General features: G+C 36.2%; 1 protein-coding gene and 1 pseudogene across 4 annotated transcripts in view; both read right to left on the reverse strand.

Annotated features, from left to right (window-relative positions):
- Positions 1–17,169, reverse strand: part of SUPT3H (SPT3 homolog, SAGA and STAGA complex component) — a 385,930-nt gene that overhangs the window by 190,492 nt on the left and 178,269 nt on the right. The window lies entirely within an intron of this gene.
- On the reverse strand, positions 294–1,502 carry LOC141574153 (large ribosomal subunit protein uL4 pseudogene; annotated as a pseudogene).

Raw genomic sequence — 17,169 nt, forward strand, 5'->3', positions numbered from 1 at the left:
TCTTTAATCTGATGAAGGGACTCTACCAAAAACCATACAGGAAACAAAACACTCAGAAGCATCCAAACCTTTTGAAACTCAGACCAATATGAAGATTTCCACTATCATCACTTTCAGTCAATATAATACTTAAGATTTTAGCCACAACATTAAGGTAAGAGAAGGTCTAAACTATATAAGCATTGAACAGAAAAAACTAAATTGTTCTTATTCACATTAAATCTGACTATCTACACAGAAAACCCTAAATAATTGGGAGAGAAATTATTTCAACTACTGAAAGAACCAGCAAGTTTTTCAACTATAAGACAATCTAAATGTCACCATCAACACAAAGGCAAAATGAACTCACTGAAACAGACAGCAGAGTGGTGGCTGCCAGGGCTGCGAGGGGTGGTAGGGCAGGGAACAGGGAGATGGTGCTTAAAGGGTACAAACTTCCAGTTGTAAGATGAGTACGTTCTGGGAATGTAATGTACAGCACAGTGATCAGAGTTTACAACATTGTATTATACACTTAAAAGTTGGTGAGAGTAAATCTTTTCTTTTCTTTTTGCCACTTTGATCAGGACTTTATTCAAAATTAGCTGTCCAAAATGATCTGACCTCCATGAAATAAACAAATTTAAGTTTATGCAACAGCCTTCTTTCCTTCTGTGGTGGGCTTCTTTTCTGCAGGCTTCTTGTCAGCTGCTAGTTTCCTGGTCACTGCAGCCTTTTTTCCCACCACAGGATTCTTCTGCTTCTTAACGCCAACAGCCTTCTTTCCTTTCTTTCCCACCACAGGCTTCTTGCCTGGAACCCCCTTCCCATCGGATCTGGCTTCTAGTGCTGCTGTTGCCTTATTCATTCGGATTTTGATTCTCAGTCTGTCCAAGAATGGTGTTCTGCTGCACCGTCTTTGCATATGAGTTTAGCTTCAACATGATTCTCAGGTTTTTTCAGTGGATTCTTCTTCAGGACTGTGCAATGAGTCTTCTTGCGTGGTGCTCGGAGGGCTCTCTGGATCTCTGGGCTTTTCAAGATTCTGCTGAGGTCTGTACTGAGCATCTTGTGCATGGGGAGGTTGTAGCTCATCTTCAGGGAGGCAGCTTCATGCCAAGCGCCATACAGCTCACCTAACTTGTGGAAAGCACTTCCAGTCCAGATGCAGAAATATTCCACATGCCAACCAAGAGCAAGTTTTACAATGTTCAGCTTGCTTACATTAAGCGGAGTAAGTCCAGGGATGTTTCTGAAGCCCTTGATGACACCACTGTCCTCATGATGGATGATGCAGGGTCCCCTGTGCTGGTTCTCATTTTGCCTCTGCCAGCTCTCATCTGCCGAGAGGTGGAGACCTCTGATATCATTCCAAGCCTTAAGTTTCTTCAGAAGTAAAACAGGCTCCTTGGTCTTCTTGTAGCTTTCAACTTTATCTTCAACCACCAAAGGAAGTTCAGGAACATCCACAGTATGATGACCTTTAGACATGACCAGAGCTGGTAAGGCTGAGGCAGCCAGTGTGGAGCATATGGCATATTGCTTCTGCGCTGTGCTGACTCTCTGGTGCCAACGTCGCCAAATCTTGGTTGGTGCAAACATGCGGCCCCCACAACATGTTTCCAAAAGGATCCTAGCCAGAATGGTGAGTCCCACCACCTCAAACACTGGGAATTCGAGCTATAGCTCTGCCTATGTCCAAGACTGGTTTGATGACCTGCTAATTCACGGACAGCATAGGGCTGTCTGTTGTTTTTGCACCAGTTGGTGTGAACAAAGTTCACAATATCCAGTCGAATGGGAGCCTTGAACACAGCAGGCAAAGTGACATTTTTGTCAGAATACTCCCCCTTTTCAGACAACACTGATAACAGTGGGCGAGCACACACCCTAGCGAGGAGAGGAGAGAGCCACACTCCTCTCACCCCAGGGCTCCCACAGAAAAAGTAAGAGAGTAAATTGTAAATGTTCTCACCACAGAAATGAAATGGTAACTGTACGATGTGATGGAGGTATTAGTTAAAGCTACATTGGTAATCATTTTGCAATAAACAAATATACCAAATGCATAACATGTTGTACTCCTTAAACTTACACAATCTATGTCAATTACACCTCAATAACGCTGGGGAGAAAGGCAGACAATGCAATTCAAAATGTATAAATTAGCTCTAAACTTTCTGTGAAAGAGTCAAGAGCCAAGGAAAGCCAAGACACGTTGGAAGTACAAAATGGAGGATATTTCCTACAAGACTTAGTAATTAAGATGGTGTGTCACTTGCACAACGACAAACAAATAAACCAACAAAACAGAAGGAGAATAAGAAGTCCCCATTAGAGAGCAGACTCCACAATGGCAAAACTCATCTGTTATGTTCACTGACATATTCTCTGGACTGCCTGAGCAAAGTTTCTCTTCCATTATTTTAATTTAAATCTCACCAAAGAAAAAGTACTAAGTTATCAAAGTGAAATAATTGAGTCACAGATAAAACAATGAATTCAATTCACATCTCTAGTAAAAAGAATATTTTGAAAATACTTCTTATAATAACATGTACAAATAATCAACAAGTTTTGCCTTCAGCTTTTATGATAAAGTTAAAACTTTTCTACTAAAAATAGTCTTCATTAGCATAAACATATAAAGTATCTAAAATCAGCTAAAGCTACAACTAGGGATGGGATTTTAATGAGTATATTTTAATTTTCAGGTTGTTAGTTCTTCAGCTTTAACTCCAGAATTTTTTCTCACATTACTTCTGCCGATGTTCCCCCTCAAACACAGAAAGCTAAATATTGTCCAAGTGGTTTCTGGAAAATAGAAATAAAAACCACTGTACCCAGCCGTAGTCTCTTCTTTTTTTGCCCTGCAATGTATACAGTATTTTAAAAGTCACTTAAAGACAAAATCCAAGTAATTGGTACTTATACAAATCTCTTTATTTATTTATTTATTTTTTCCATTAAAGACCTACCTTACTACTCACGGATCCCTAACTGAACTTTCTTGGATCTATTCCCAACCAACGGGACCTGATGCTCAATTCCTTCACGTACTGCTAGATGCTTCTAACTACACTAGTACTACTAAACCACCCTACACTAAAGGTCTTTTTAGGAAACTTTCCTGAAAAAGCTGTCCTTCCCCTGGTTCTGGCAGTAGCTTTCTTGCTGTAACACCAGCCTCCATTTTAGGAAGTTTTGTAATTCTGATAACTATGGTCATGACAAGTGGTAGGTCCAGAGCAATCCTGCTGGACTCCACTTAAACATGACAGTGGCAGAGCCACTTACATTCTATCTTCTCATCCAAACAAGGTTAGTTTTATTCAATCCCAGGATCAGCTGTCTCAGTGAGTACCAGGGCAGCTAATTCTGCAATTCCTTTGTCAAGTGCATAATGAAAATATGAAATAAGCAAGACTATTCATGAGACAAAGTTATACTTCTTACTCTGTACTCTTAAGACACACAGGAGAATGTACACTGAACAAAACCATGAGATACTGTCCCCCAAATCCTGCAGAACCTACCACTAAGCCTTTCAGTACTTTTGCCTGTTATGTGTAAGCCCAACAGTCTAAAACTGGGAGATATCCTTTATATAGACATCTATTAAAGTGAAAAAAAAATCTATAAATAGAAAGTGCAGAATAAAATAGACTAAGAACTAGTTACAGAAACATTTCCAAAACACAGAAAATAAATTTTTAAAAATACACACCGAATATTACTACAGTCACTATGTGTTTTCAAAAAATAACACAACTCCATTTAAGTAGTTTCCAACCTCAGTTTAAAAAAAATAGTCTTAAAAAAAAAAACAGAAGGAAGGTGCTAGATATTTATGATCTTACTCTCTGTTGAACCTCTGCTGACATATTTGCTAAGTAATTTAAGTCAAGATGGTTCCCAAATACGGTGATACACCTTTAATGTCCGAAAATTCTAACGCATTATTCATTTACCAAAACCTTTTTGCTAGCCTCCAGATACTATGTAAATGTATATACCCAATGATGTATCCTGGACCTACTCTCCCTACATCCACTTATCACCAACTGTGATAAGAAATCAACCCCAAATTCTTTTTGTAAAATAATTATAACACATTACCTTTTTCAGAGCAGTTACAGAAAAACTGAGTGAAAAGTACAGAGTTTCCATATATTTCCTCGTTTCCTCTCCCTCCATACCCAGTTTCCCCTATTATTAACACCTTGTATTAGGGAGCCAATATTGCGATGTTATTATTAACTAAAGTCCATAGCTTACATTAGGGATAAGTCTCTGTGAGTTTCTCTCTCTATGGGTTTTGAGAGATGTATAATGAGATGTATCCACTATTCCAGGATCATACCGAATCGTTTCACTGCCCTGAAAATCCTCTGTGCTCTGCCTATTCATCCCTCCCTCCCCCCTACCTGAGGCAATGGCCGATCTTTTTACTGTCTCCACAGTTTTGTCTTTTCCAAAATGTCATATAGTTGCTATCACACAGTGTGCAGCCTTTTCAGATTGGCTTCTTTCACTTAGCATTAATGCTTTAAAAGGTTCCTTCATGTCTTCTCATGGCCTGGTCACTTTTTTTAATACTACATAATATCCCATTGTATGGATATACCATAGTTTGTTTATCCCTTCACCTACTGAAGGACATCTTAACTGCTTCCAAGTTTGAGCAATTCTGAATAAAACTGCTCTAAACATTTATGGAAGTTTTGTCTGGACATAACTTTTCAAGTTATTTGGGTAAATACCAAACAGTATGTTTACTGGATCACATGGTAAGAGTACTGAGTATTATTTAGTTTTGTAAGAAACTACCAAGCTGCCTTCCCAGCAGCAATGAACGAGAGCTCCTCTTGCTCCACATCCTCTCTAACACCTGTTTTAGATTTTGGTCATTCTAATAGCTGTGTAGTGGTACTTCACTGTTGTTTTAAATTGCAATTCCTTAATGATGTATGATGTTGAACACCAACCCCAAATTCTTTTAATGGCTATAATTGTAAGAAAAATAAACTTTTTTCAGCAAGTACACACAGTATGTATATTCATCTCTTTTAAGTCATACAAACATATTTGTATTAGTACAAAAGCACAGTATAAAAGAAACACAAAAGATAAATTTCAAAGGAGGTAAAAATATATCAACAACATTTTAAAAATAAGTACTATTTTACTTATTGAAATTAAAAACTTTTGGTCTGAAAAAACTATTTATAATAATATAAGTTATTAGCATTATCAACACTGCCAGTTTGCCTGGGACTACAGGATTTTCCAAATTATTTTCTACCAAATAAATCAGCTTAATTAATACTAAAAGGTCATGACATGATTTAAAAAAAAAAAAACCAAGAAAGAAAGACAAGCCAAAAAAGTTTCTTTTTTAAAGGGAATGAATGAATAATAAATAAAACTTGTACACCAGCTAATTTCAAACAATTACCCTTATTATTTTAATTCTAGGGTCCTAACATAGAGAAACAAATAGCACTTGGGAAACGTATCCCTTCATTTGGAGATGCTTTTCCATGCTGTGAAGTTGAGGACTACATTCATGGCAGTCAGTGAGTGGGTAGCTACCCAGCTGAATCGCACTGTAGTCACTGCCTTCACTCAGAGAAGAAACAGCACCCAGCTGCGTGCAGGGCCAGAGATGTGAGCCGAGAAGAAATGGATATAATTCATATGGACAGTATCCAACTCAGAAGATTACAATAATGCAGCTAAAAGTCCCACTACATCCTGGCCATCAGCTACAAAGAAGAGGCAATCAGTTATGATGAAAAGAAATTAGACTGAAAGTTAGATGACCTGGTTCTGGTTCCTACTCTGAGGCTAAGTTGTACTGCAATCTCGGGCAAGCAACATTTCTGGGTACCTCAGTTCCTCAACAATGAAAGGAGGGGACTGGATTCAATGATTTTAAAGATGCCTTTTCAGATATTTGTTTCAGCCTATGAAAGCAGCCACAACCCTTAAATCCTAAAAACTTCTGTCTTCAAGCATTGTAAGAAAATTATATTTTAAGAAAATCACTTTTATAACTCATGTAAGAAAAGTAAATCTTACTAAATTAAGTAAATTGGGCAATACTCATGAAATTAAGAAGAAACAAAGAAAGAAATTCACAAAGTGAAATAAATTTAAAAAATCGGATGAAAGGCAATAAAGCTACAATTTATTCCCAGGCCTATATGTGGAAATAGTTTCCAAGAAACATTCCACCGCCCCTTAAAAGGCATTAAAAAAAAAAGTGCTTGTACTTGGGGATAGTATCACAGGATTTTATATTATTCTTTTTTAGTATATTTAACAGGTTAACTTTTAAGTCTAAAATACTTGTTTTCAAATTTTCAAGCCTGATTAAGAACAGAGTGGAAGGACTGAAGAAGTTTTAATTAAAGGGATTCCTCAATTAAAGAGATTCTTTCACAATGTATATCAAGTCATCACCCTGAACACTTTAAATATTTAAAGTTACAATTATATTTGTCAATGAGACTTCAGTAAAGCTAGGGGTAGGGGGCCAGGTGGAGTCTGAAAAGGAAGCCAGGAGTGTAAGTTTGGTAAAAATCTGTGACCCAGAGTCTGCTGGAACCATCCTAAAGAACACAAGGCCCACAGGCAGATCTGCACATAAAGATCCAGGAATCCAACATAAGGACAAAACACATTTCTTTATTGCCATGTGTGCATCTTCTTGGATGCTGAGTTGCTTTCAGTACTTACCACTGGCTACAAACTCTAATGCGGTTAAATTATTCTGGATACTGTGGTTAAGTAATTGCTGTGGTCTTGGGAGCTAGTTACTTTTTTTTTTTTTTTTTTTTATTACTTCTGGCTTTTTGAACGTTTTCTAACTCAGGTAGTTGACATTACCTTGGAATGGACACTGTGTGACTGCTGCTTGGTGTACGAAGGCCCTGGGAGACTTTCTGTCCCCAAAAGAAAGTTTCCTTTTTCTCTTCAAACCACTTATTTGATTATACTTTTATAGGCTAGGTATTACTATAATACCCAGGAATTTCTCCTAACTGGAATTAGAGTGAATAGCAGGCGAGAGCCCCAGCATACACTCTAGCCGGCTACGCTGGCACTAGACAGCACATGCAAACACAGACATCACCCTGTCTATGTCATTCTTACCCAATATTTGTTGAGACTGATTTATCCTCTGTCCAAAAGGGGGAAAAAAATGCAGAAGTTTGACCATGAGCAGTCATTTAAGGCAATCAGACAGCCATAAACACATGCAAATTATCCGTACTCTTCAATTTTTAATACCACTAACCTTCATGACTCTATGATTTTATCTACCTGTTTTCCAAAGGAAGAAGTGAACTCAATTAGCAACAACTCTGAGAAAGCCAAAGTGGCAAGTAAATGAAAATATTAAATAAAGACCTAAGACAACGGTTTTTCTAGCTGTGATCATTTTTCTCATTGCTTGCTTGATTTTTCAACATCCATCCCCTACCCAGTCCTCTACTTTAGTATATATGCATATATAATTTAAATGAACTTTGAGGAATACTTTTAGAATTTTATAACCCTCCATGAGATAAGTATCTTAAGATATAAGAAAAGCAAGATTATGAAATCTTCACTTACAATACAAAATTTACACAACTGATGGGGGGAAAAAGAGATTTATTAAAAATGTACTAAAGTAAAATAAAATTTAAAACAGAGTAGAACTTTGAAAAAGTAAACACTTAAATCACTTGTAAGTACTAATTACTATAGGTACTAATACTCAATCAAGAAATACTTCCTGAGTGTCTCGTATGTGTCAGGCACTGTTCCAGTGACTTAGGATACACCAATGAACAAAGTAGATTTTAAAAACTGAGTAGAGCTTGCATTCCAATGAGGAAAGGATACAACAAACAATATACATAATAAATTACTAAATAAATGCATTGTGTGATAAAATGATGACACAGGACAAAAGAACATAGAAGAGAATAAGGAAACGGGAAGTGTGGACTAGGGGAAGGGAAGCAGTGTGAATATTAAAACGGATAATTACTACTTTTTGATGTGTGGAAGAAACTTTTCGGAAACAGCAAAGAGAAAAAATTAGAAAACTCAGTAAAAACCAAATACCTAGGAAAGCCGATCTAGATTTATCACAAGGCATGGGATTATTTATTTGAGAAAGTTTACAAAAATAGCGTAATATTTATACAAATTTTTTCTAACAATTCATAGGGCAATTTTTCTCACATATCCTGTATTCCTAAGCAGCAAGTAGCCCCATACTCAACCTCTAATGAATAGAAGCATGAAGCAAATGATTACAAGCACTTCTTATTTGGGGAAAAGCAAAGATAATGAATGAGAAGTATACCAATCACTGCATGTTGGGTCAGGAAAGGGCTGAAAAGATTTAGCTCATTCATCTTGTTTTAAGAAGAAGGAAAATAAAGGTCAGAGAGGTTAAATAACCATCTCAGGGTCACAAATCCAGGTAGAGGTTATTTCGTCCAGAACTCTTTTTCTGCAATACCATGTTAAATGTGTGAAAACTGTAACAAATAAGACAAATTAACCTTAAATGCTCATTTATCAAAGATTAAGATTAACGAAATTACATAAAGGAAACCCGGCTCAATTACTTTGTATAACTAAGTAATTTTTTAAGGCTTTTAGAGAGATATGTAATAACTTCAAGAAAGTTATTTTTAGTCCCTTAGGCCCTCAAAACATTAACACAAGGATTTAACTATCTTCTTATTGCGGGAATTTAACATTCAGAAATTAACTTTCTATAACATTGGATATAGACACAGTATAATCACAAATTTCACCCAAATTTTCAAGCACATTTCATGGACTGGGAATCAGAGATTCAAGAAAGTTGAGAGATCCGCCCATGGCGTCAGCCACAGTAAGCTTCAGAATTACATGCTGTTACCTGGAGACAGGAGAATTTTTGCACTATACAGATATTTAGAGAATTAGCAAAACGGATAAATGGGCCATATTAAACCATCATTTCCCAAATTAATGTTGTCCAGAAAAAGAGTAACGTGCAGTCAAATCAATTTAGGAAATGCCTTATATTTGATTCTTCTCTAGATCTGTAATGCATGTTACCATTTTAGACACTCTGAATAGTTCTGGAGGACAGAAACTTTTGGTTTTCAATGTATTTACTGTGCATGTAATCATTTTTCTAAGCTCACTTAGTTACACAGTATTGAAAATCAATTTAGGCAACATTGACATAAGCAAAAAGACTCCAACTATGAGTTAAGAACTTCAGAGATAGGATTCCAAATAAACTGCAGCCTAAGGTGCTTAAACTTCACAGTTCTTCAGTGGTAAACAATTAGACAGTGGTGATAGTAGCAAGCGACTGGTTCGTATGATTAATTTCTTTACTCATTCTACAAATATTTATTGTGGTTCTGTATTTTAGGCATGGAAATTTCCACTAGATGGGAATTTTTAAAGTTACTACAAACTAAGGGTTTCTCTGGAACTATGGTAAGCAGCCACCAGAACCAGATTAGCATTTGGATCAGCGAACAGTGGCAGCTCCCCACTTCTGAGACAATTAGGAACAGACTGATGCCAAATAACCTGCCTGAGTACCAACCAATCCACAGCAGCCTCATCTGGGTGACCTCTCCTCTACAGGTGATGTCAACCTCCACGACACCACCAATCCCCGAGCTCCACGCTTCCTGAAAACTCTACGTAAGATCTGCAGTCACCCCTGCTGAGAGATTGTGCCTGACCAGCACATACTTTTCCTTTATCAAAATGAAAAATAAATCTAGCTTTCAGATATTGAATGCCAAGTAATGGTCTCACTACGTGTCCACTCAGTGTCTGAGAAAGACTGCTTTCACAACCCCGTCAGCCTAACCCCTCCTCCTCTCTTATTTCCCCACTTAACTTTATTTTGAAAGACTTCAAATCAACAGAAAAATTGAAATAACAGTATACTGAACACCTAACATCCTTCAGCTCGAATTACCAATTGTTAACATTTTAGCATATCTGCATTCTCGTACATTCTTGTATAAATGCACACATACATTACACACTAAATACATATATACTTGTATTGCCATCTTTATCTATTTTCCTTTGAACAGCAAACACCTACTGAGTGTTTCCCATGTGCCTGACATGAATGATGTCATATAAACCTCTCTGAGACACCATAACCCACTGTCACTATGCCTACCCCTCCCCCTCTTGGAGAGACATACCTTACAGTCAATTTCTGTTTGCTAACTTACACACACTGGACTTAGTTTTGCCACTGAGAACTGGATAAAATATCAAATCTATTTTTCACAGGTCTTCAAAAATAGGAAGAAAGTTTGCTTAAAATTTTTTTCAGGAAACAGAATCTTTTTAAAATAGTTTAATTGATATATATATCATTTATATGCCAAGAAAATCACATTTAAAGTATATAATTCAATGATTTTTAGTAAATTTAATTGTTTTAATGAAGTATAGTCAGTTTATAATGTTGTGTCAATTTCTGCTATACAGCATAATGTTTCAGTCATACATGTACATGCATATATTCCTTTTCATTATAGGTTACTACAACATAGTGAATATAATTCCCTGTGCTATACAGTAGAAACTTAGTGTTTATTTTATATATGGCAGTGTTTATTTTATATATATATATATATATTATATATATTCTGCAAATCTAGAATTCCCAATTTATCCCTTCCCACCCTCTTTCCCCTCTGGTAACCATAAGCTTGTTTTCTATGTCTGTGAGTCTGTTTCTGTTTTGTAAATAAGTTCATTTGTGTCTTTTTTTTTTTTTTTTTTACTATTACACATATAAGTGATATCATATGGTATTTTTCTTTCTCTTTCTGGCTTACTTCGCTTAGAATGACAATCTCTAGGTCCATTCATGTTGCTGCAAATGGCATTTTATTCTTTTTTTATGACTGAGTAGTATTCCATTGTATATTTATACACACACACACACACACATAATATATACATACCACATCTTCTTTATCCAGTCATCTGTTGATGGACATTTAGGTTGTTTCCATGTCTTGACCATTGTAAATAGTGCTGCTGTGAACACTGGGGTGCACATATCTTTTCAAATTAGAGTTCTCTCCAGATATACGCCCAGGAGTGGGATTGCTGGATCATATGGTAAATCTTTTTTTAGTTTTTTTAGGAATCTCCATACTGTTTTCCATAATGGCTGCATCAAACTATATTCCCACCAACAGTGTAGGAGGGCTCCCTTTTCTCTACACCCTCTCCAGTATTTGATTTTTGGTAAATGTAAAGAGTTGTACCACCATCACCATAATCTAGTTTTAGAACATTTCTATCATTCCAAAAAGATACCTCATGCTCATTTACAGTTAATCCCCATTCCCACCCCTAGCACCTGGCAACCCCTAACCTACTTGAAGAAACCATGCACCCTCTCCGTTCTTCTTCAAGGTTAAAGATTCCCCACTTCTTATCATTTAGGTCTCTACTTAAAGGGCATATCCTTGGGAAGACCTTTTCTAATTGCTACCACTTCCAATACTTATGCGAATCACAGTATTCGGCATTTATTTGATTTATATATTGGGGTCCTGCCCAAGATTTCATTTGATGAAAAAGGTTCCAAAATTTTTAAATAAACAAAATGAATGAAAACCTTTAATTTAAGTAGTTAACAAGTCATAAGCTAAATATCAAGTCCTGTTAGCTAAGAGATATCCTTGACACAAAAGATTCACTAATCAACGCTTTACAAGCTGGATGGAGTTGGGCCAACTATCCAGCCACCTTTGTCTGGACTATAATTCTCCATCTCATCCATAAGAACACCTTATTGAAATTGGGTGCTCTACTGCCATGGCATCTATCAGAAAGGGAAATTATTTCACTCTCATGTGAACTGTGAACTCAGGTCGTTTCCTACTCATTACAGATCCTGGAATTCTTGTTGAGATTGATGTCAAATTCACAAGGGTGTAATGACCAGAAATCTGCCTTCCCCATCATTTTTTTAAGTGAAGCAAACTCGTGCCAAAATTATAACTTAATTACCCTACCTTACATAGCATTCTAGAAAAACCACCTGGTAATAATTAATACCACTGTTGTAAATAATCTCTCTCTGAATGTACTTTTATTTCCAGGATTTAATTTATCACCCAAAACAATAGTTTCAGTCTCATATACCAGAACACTAAATCTGTAAATTAAAAAATATGGAAAACAGTACAAAATTGTTATATTACCAATTAAGCAACTTAGAAATTAATTGTGCAAATATTCATGACTGCCAACAGGAAAATACATAATATATTCCAGTTGTAGTACATAATACATTCCATTTGTTCCTTCACAAAGGGCTTCAGTTTCAATCAGGAAGTGTAAAAGACAATTGTCTTTCTAGAAAATGTAAACTGGATAATGATCAGTCACTTTTGTTCTGAGAAAACTAAGAAAAAGTTTATATCTAGTCTCCACAATTTTCCTCAAAACAAAATGAAATTTAGTATGCCCAGAAGAAATGCATTTTAAGTCTGTTCTCAAGAACATGGATAAAAAAGGGATCACATAAGAAAGATGTTAAGACAATTATATACAATTCTACTGAGAATAAACATATAGGATATAATAAATGATCTTTTGGTATTCAAAATTTTGGCATGTGTAAATAAGAATCTTTTATAGATGTTTGTACAAATTATCAGTGAAAGTCAAATGTTAATCTTTAATTATATTATGAAAATCTTAGTCTCTATTTCTAGAAGCTTACAATGAACAACACATGCAGTCTTCTAAATGTGCTAGAAATATTAATGAAAACATACATCATGTACCAACTACCAGCCTATATATTACTAAGGATCTTATAAGGTCTAGCTCAATAGTATCAAATAAAAATAGTAACAATTAACATTAATAAAATAGTGGTTAACACCTAGGCTTGGAACCATCACAGAATCCTACAACTGTCAAACTCCTTTGCTTTGAATATAAAAACCTTTGAAATCTGGCTTTTGCCTTTGGTACTGGCCTTATTTCCAGCCATACATCCTTTGCTCCTGTCTGACGTATCGAAAACTACCTGAAGACAGATGACCACACTGAGCTTTACATCTTCTGGCCTTTGTATATAACATTCTGACAAATGTGCCTTTCTTTTTTCATTCAACAAATTCCTTCAAAATTTTGTTCAAGGGGCAACACCTTTGGAAACTTTCCCCTAATCTCCAGTTTCAGTGAGCTGCTCCTCTGTGAAATACTGCATTGATAGCCCTAAGTTTTTACCACACACCATATCCATTCCCACTGCCAAGAAACTTTGAGTGTCTTCACACTGTAACTCTGAGCTCAACCATGTGGTGCGCTTTGGCCAACAGGATGTTAGCAGGTGTCAGCAAGCAGAGGAGAGGCTAAGAAGCACTTAAACATTTCAACTTGTGCTCTTGTGCTCTGCCACGGCCATGAAAATGTGCCCAGGTCAATGTACCGGTGGAGTAAAGATCCAGGAAGTGGAGCTGAGTGCCTCCAGCTCTCCCAGCTGAGGCATCCCAGATCAGTCAACATGACAGAACCCAGGCGAGAGTGATGGAGCTGCCTGATCGACTATCCTGGACATTACACATAAATGCTCAGGTTTTATGGCTTTTTGTTATGCATCATTATTGTGGCCATAAATAACAGATTCACCCGGCTAGATGCTTCCATAGCTCTTATCACAGCATCTATTACATCATATGTTTACAGTGACTCGCTTACCTCTTCTCTCTAAACTTTAAAGGAGAGAGCATGTCTTATTTAAATTTGTGTTCTCAGCACCTAACACAATGCCAGTTGCCTGTGGGCATGAAAAATATGTTTGTGAAAATATGGGGGGAAGGAAAGGTAGGGAGGGAAGGAAAGAAAGAGAGAAAAAAAGGAAAGAAGGAGGGAGAAACAGTAGGAAGAAAAAAGGAAGAATCAAAAGGACCGGCCTGTTGAAGAGGAAAACATTCTTAAGGAAAAACATACAGGTGATGATGAAGGACGGCTATTTAGATGGGATTCACCTCCCATCTGATTTCACTGAGGTCTCAGGTTTCCAGGAGTCTTCTTCCCCATGGTGTGCAATTTCAGTGGGTACACACACTACATACTGCACAGATGGAAACCTTCAGGCACATAGGTGGCTGCCTCTTAGATGAGAAAAAATACCTATAATTCATGGGACTTTTGAATACAATGTTGGCAGGAAAGAGACAATAACTGTCATACTCTGGCTGACAGCGTTGGATGGCATTACGTTATGCAGTAGAAGATACCAAGGCAGAGAATCAAAGGATATATTTTTGAGATCTTAACATTTTAACACACAGATATAATAGGCAGAAGAACTTCAAAGATGCAAAAGGAAAGGAGCCCCCATTTTTCCGTTTCTCCTGCCATCCCTCACATGCATACCACTACTTCTACCCCTCTGCCTCTACCTAGAAGGCTTGGCTGTTCTCTCTCAACCTGCCACCACCTTTTATTATCTGTTCAGTACCACTGTATCTTTTAAAATCTTGATCAAATGTTTCCCCTTCTATGAAATCACCTCTAACATCTACCCAAAGAAGAACTAATTACACCCTTTGAAATCTGTACACACATATCTAAAGCACAAGAATACTACATTAGTGGTAACTGTATGATGGTAGAGCCTTGATCTTTTTCACCTTTATGAAATGAAACAGCACATAGTGGAAGCTCAATAATGTTTACTGGATAAAATAACAGCACAAGGAAAAATTGTTCAAAGCTGTGTGACAGTTGGTATGCTTTTGGGGAACAGGTAAAACTTATTCAGAAAGGTGCCAGATTGTGATATATATTTTTTCATAGCAGCAGATATAGAAAGAAAGAAAGAAAAAGGCTCTGAAAGGATGTAAGGTTTAGTCACTACAATAGCAGTGATGAGGAAAATAACAGTAAATGATATTTACGATACACACTGAGATATTAGTATTTGGTGGACACTACTGAACTGATTTAAGTGTCAAAACAGCCCATGAGGTAGGTACTATTATCATTTCCATTTCTAGGCTTGAAGAGTTTAACTAGATTATCTACAGTCATACGTTTATTGAGTGGCAAAAATAGGATTCCAACTCTCACCAGTCTAGATGCAAACTTTAAAAATCAACCCCCGACTACTCTGTAATATTGTCTTTCATAGAAACTGAAGGGACCACAGACACAATTTAGTTTAGCTTCTACAACAACAAAAACAAAAATAAAAAACTTAAGACCATGTAAGCATATATCCAATTAGGGTACCTGCAGGAGATTACTGAATGACACCCGGATAAATTAGAAAATGACTTTTTGACAATTAAGTGTGGAACATGCAGAAAAGTAAACCAATGTATAAAAGGCTACAATGGTTAAGTTTATAGGAGTAAGAGGAAAAATCTGGAGAATCAGAACGTCAAATGCTTTTGTATTAAAAGCCAGAACAAGAAATCTACTGAAAGGTTAAAACAAAAACAAAAACAAAAACAAAAACAAAAACAAAAACAAAAACAAAAACAAAAATCTTCCAAGTCAAATGCAAATAAATGGCTTCCTCTCTATTCAAATAGTTTACCACATGAAATTCATCTTTTAAGTCTCAAGAATTATTGTAAATATTAAAACTGCATAACTGGGAAAATCCATGACATCTTTATGCATAAATCACACGTACATATACATAAATCATTGGGTTCTGGAAGAAAGTTCAGAAATTACTCTACTAATTAATGTAAAATTCCCCCAAAGCTAAAATTTGGTAAAAGTTATGATTTAATGAAGAACTACTAAAACAGTAAGTGTAGGGTTAACCTCATCATACCAGATGTGTTTTAATGCAGATTACACAGAGATTAAAATTGATATTTAGAGACAGGTTGATTGACTGGGTATGTAATAATAATAAATAATAATATGAATATTATTATTCATAGTGAAATTTTCTTTGCAGCTTAAAGATAAGAACACCATTCACATAACAAGCACAGAGAGTTTGATAAACAGTAAAAAATCCCAGAAAAATCTCAGCCTAGAAAAATTTGGCTTCCCCAAATAACTCCAGGAAGCTGGGGCCTTTAACTTCTATAACCTCAGGTTCCCACAGAAGAATTCAAACTTCTTTTGTTGGGAACAAATTTCGTATCTCAACCCGCTTGGCAAATCTCTGCTTAGCCTTTACAGACAGAATCCTTAGGCAACTCTGAGAGGGCAAAGGGAAAGTGTAATGCTCTCTGCCCTGGAGCCCAGGAGCTTCCAAGATTCAAACCAGTGTAACAATCTGTCCGCGTCAGCGCTGGTGATGAACTGGAGTGTGAGGTAACAGGTTCTCTCAGCTTCAAGGAGCTCCCCCTTCTCATTCAGAAAAGTCAAAAAGCTAAGAAATTATGATTAAGTGATTTCAAAATATATCTTTCACAGCTGAACAACTCAAAATAATACTTAACATTTCAAACAAAACTGTTCATATTGTCCTATTCAATTCTTCATTGAATTCAGAGAGCTTGTTTTTACTATGTCTTCTTAAAACCCTATGTGAAAAAAAATCAGTGAAAGCAAGATTGCATTTTTCAAAAAATGAAAGAAAATAAAAAGTGTCAAAGGGAGGAAATACTATCTTCTATACACATGAACTTTAACTTTAAAAAAGAAAATACCAAATTAATCCATTTACCCTCACTATATTTTCATATAGGTGTATCCACTACATTTCACATCTTTATTATGCTGTTAAAATGCAATAGCCTACGACAGTCTATTCCAGACCAGGGCCTGGGGTGAGAGGAGGGTGGGTGATGAACAGAAAACTAACAAGGTTGTCTGTAGCACTTTTAGTACATGTTATAGGAATAACAAAGCAGAAAAACCATGGTTCCATTTAGTGTAACTACCTCAATTTTCTTAAAACTCACACACACTTTATTGTTAAAGCTCTTGCACATTTTCTCTCTAAAAAAACTTAAGAACAATTTGGAATTGAAATTTGGAATAAGAATATTTATATTTATAAAATATTTATGTTTTAGCTGTATAAAATACTGATATTTAATCTATTTTAATCTATTTGCTAAGAAAACAAAACAGTGGATTTTGAAAGGGTACTAAACCCACCAGCACTAAGTTTATTTCTGGTAA

This window comes from Camelus bactrianus, chromosome 20, assembly GCF_048773025.1.
Source record: "Camelus bactrianus isolate YW-2024 breed Bactrian camel chromosome 20, ASM4877302v1, whole genome shotgun sequence".
Lineage (NCBI taxonomy): Eukaryota > Metazoa > Chordata > Mammalia > Artiodactyla > Camelidae > Camelus > Camelus bactrianus.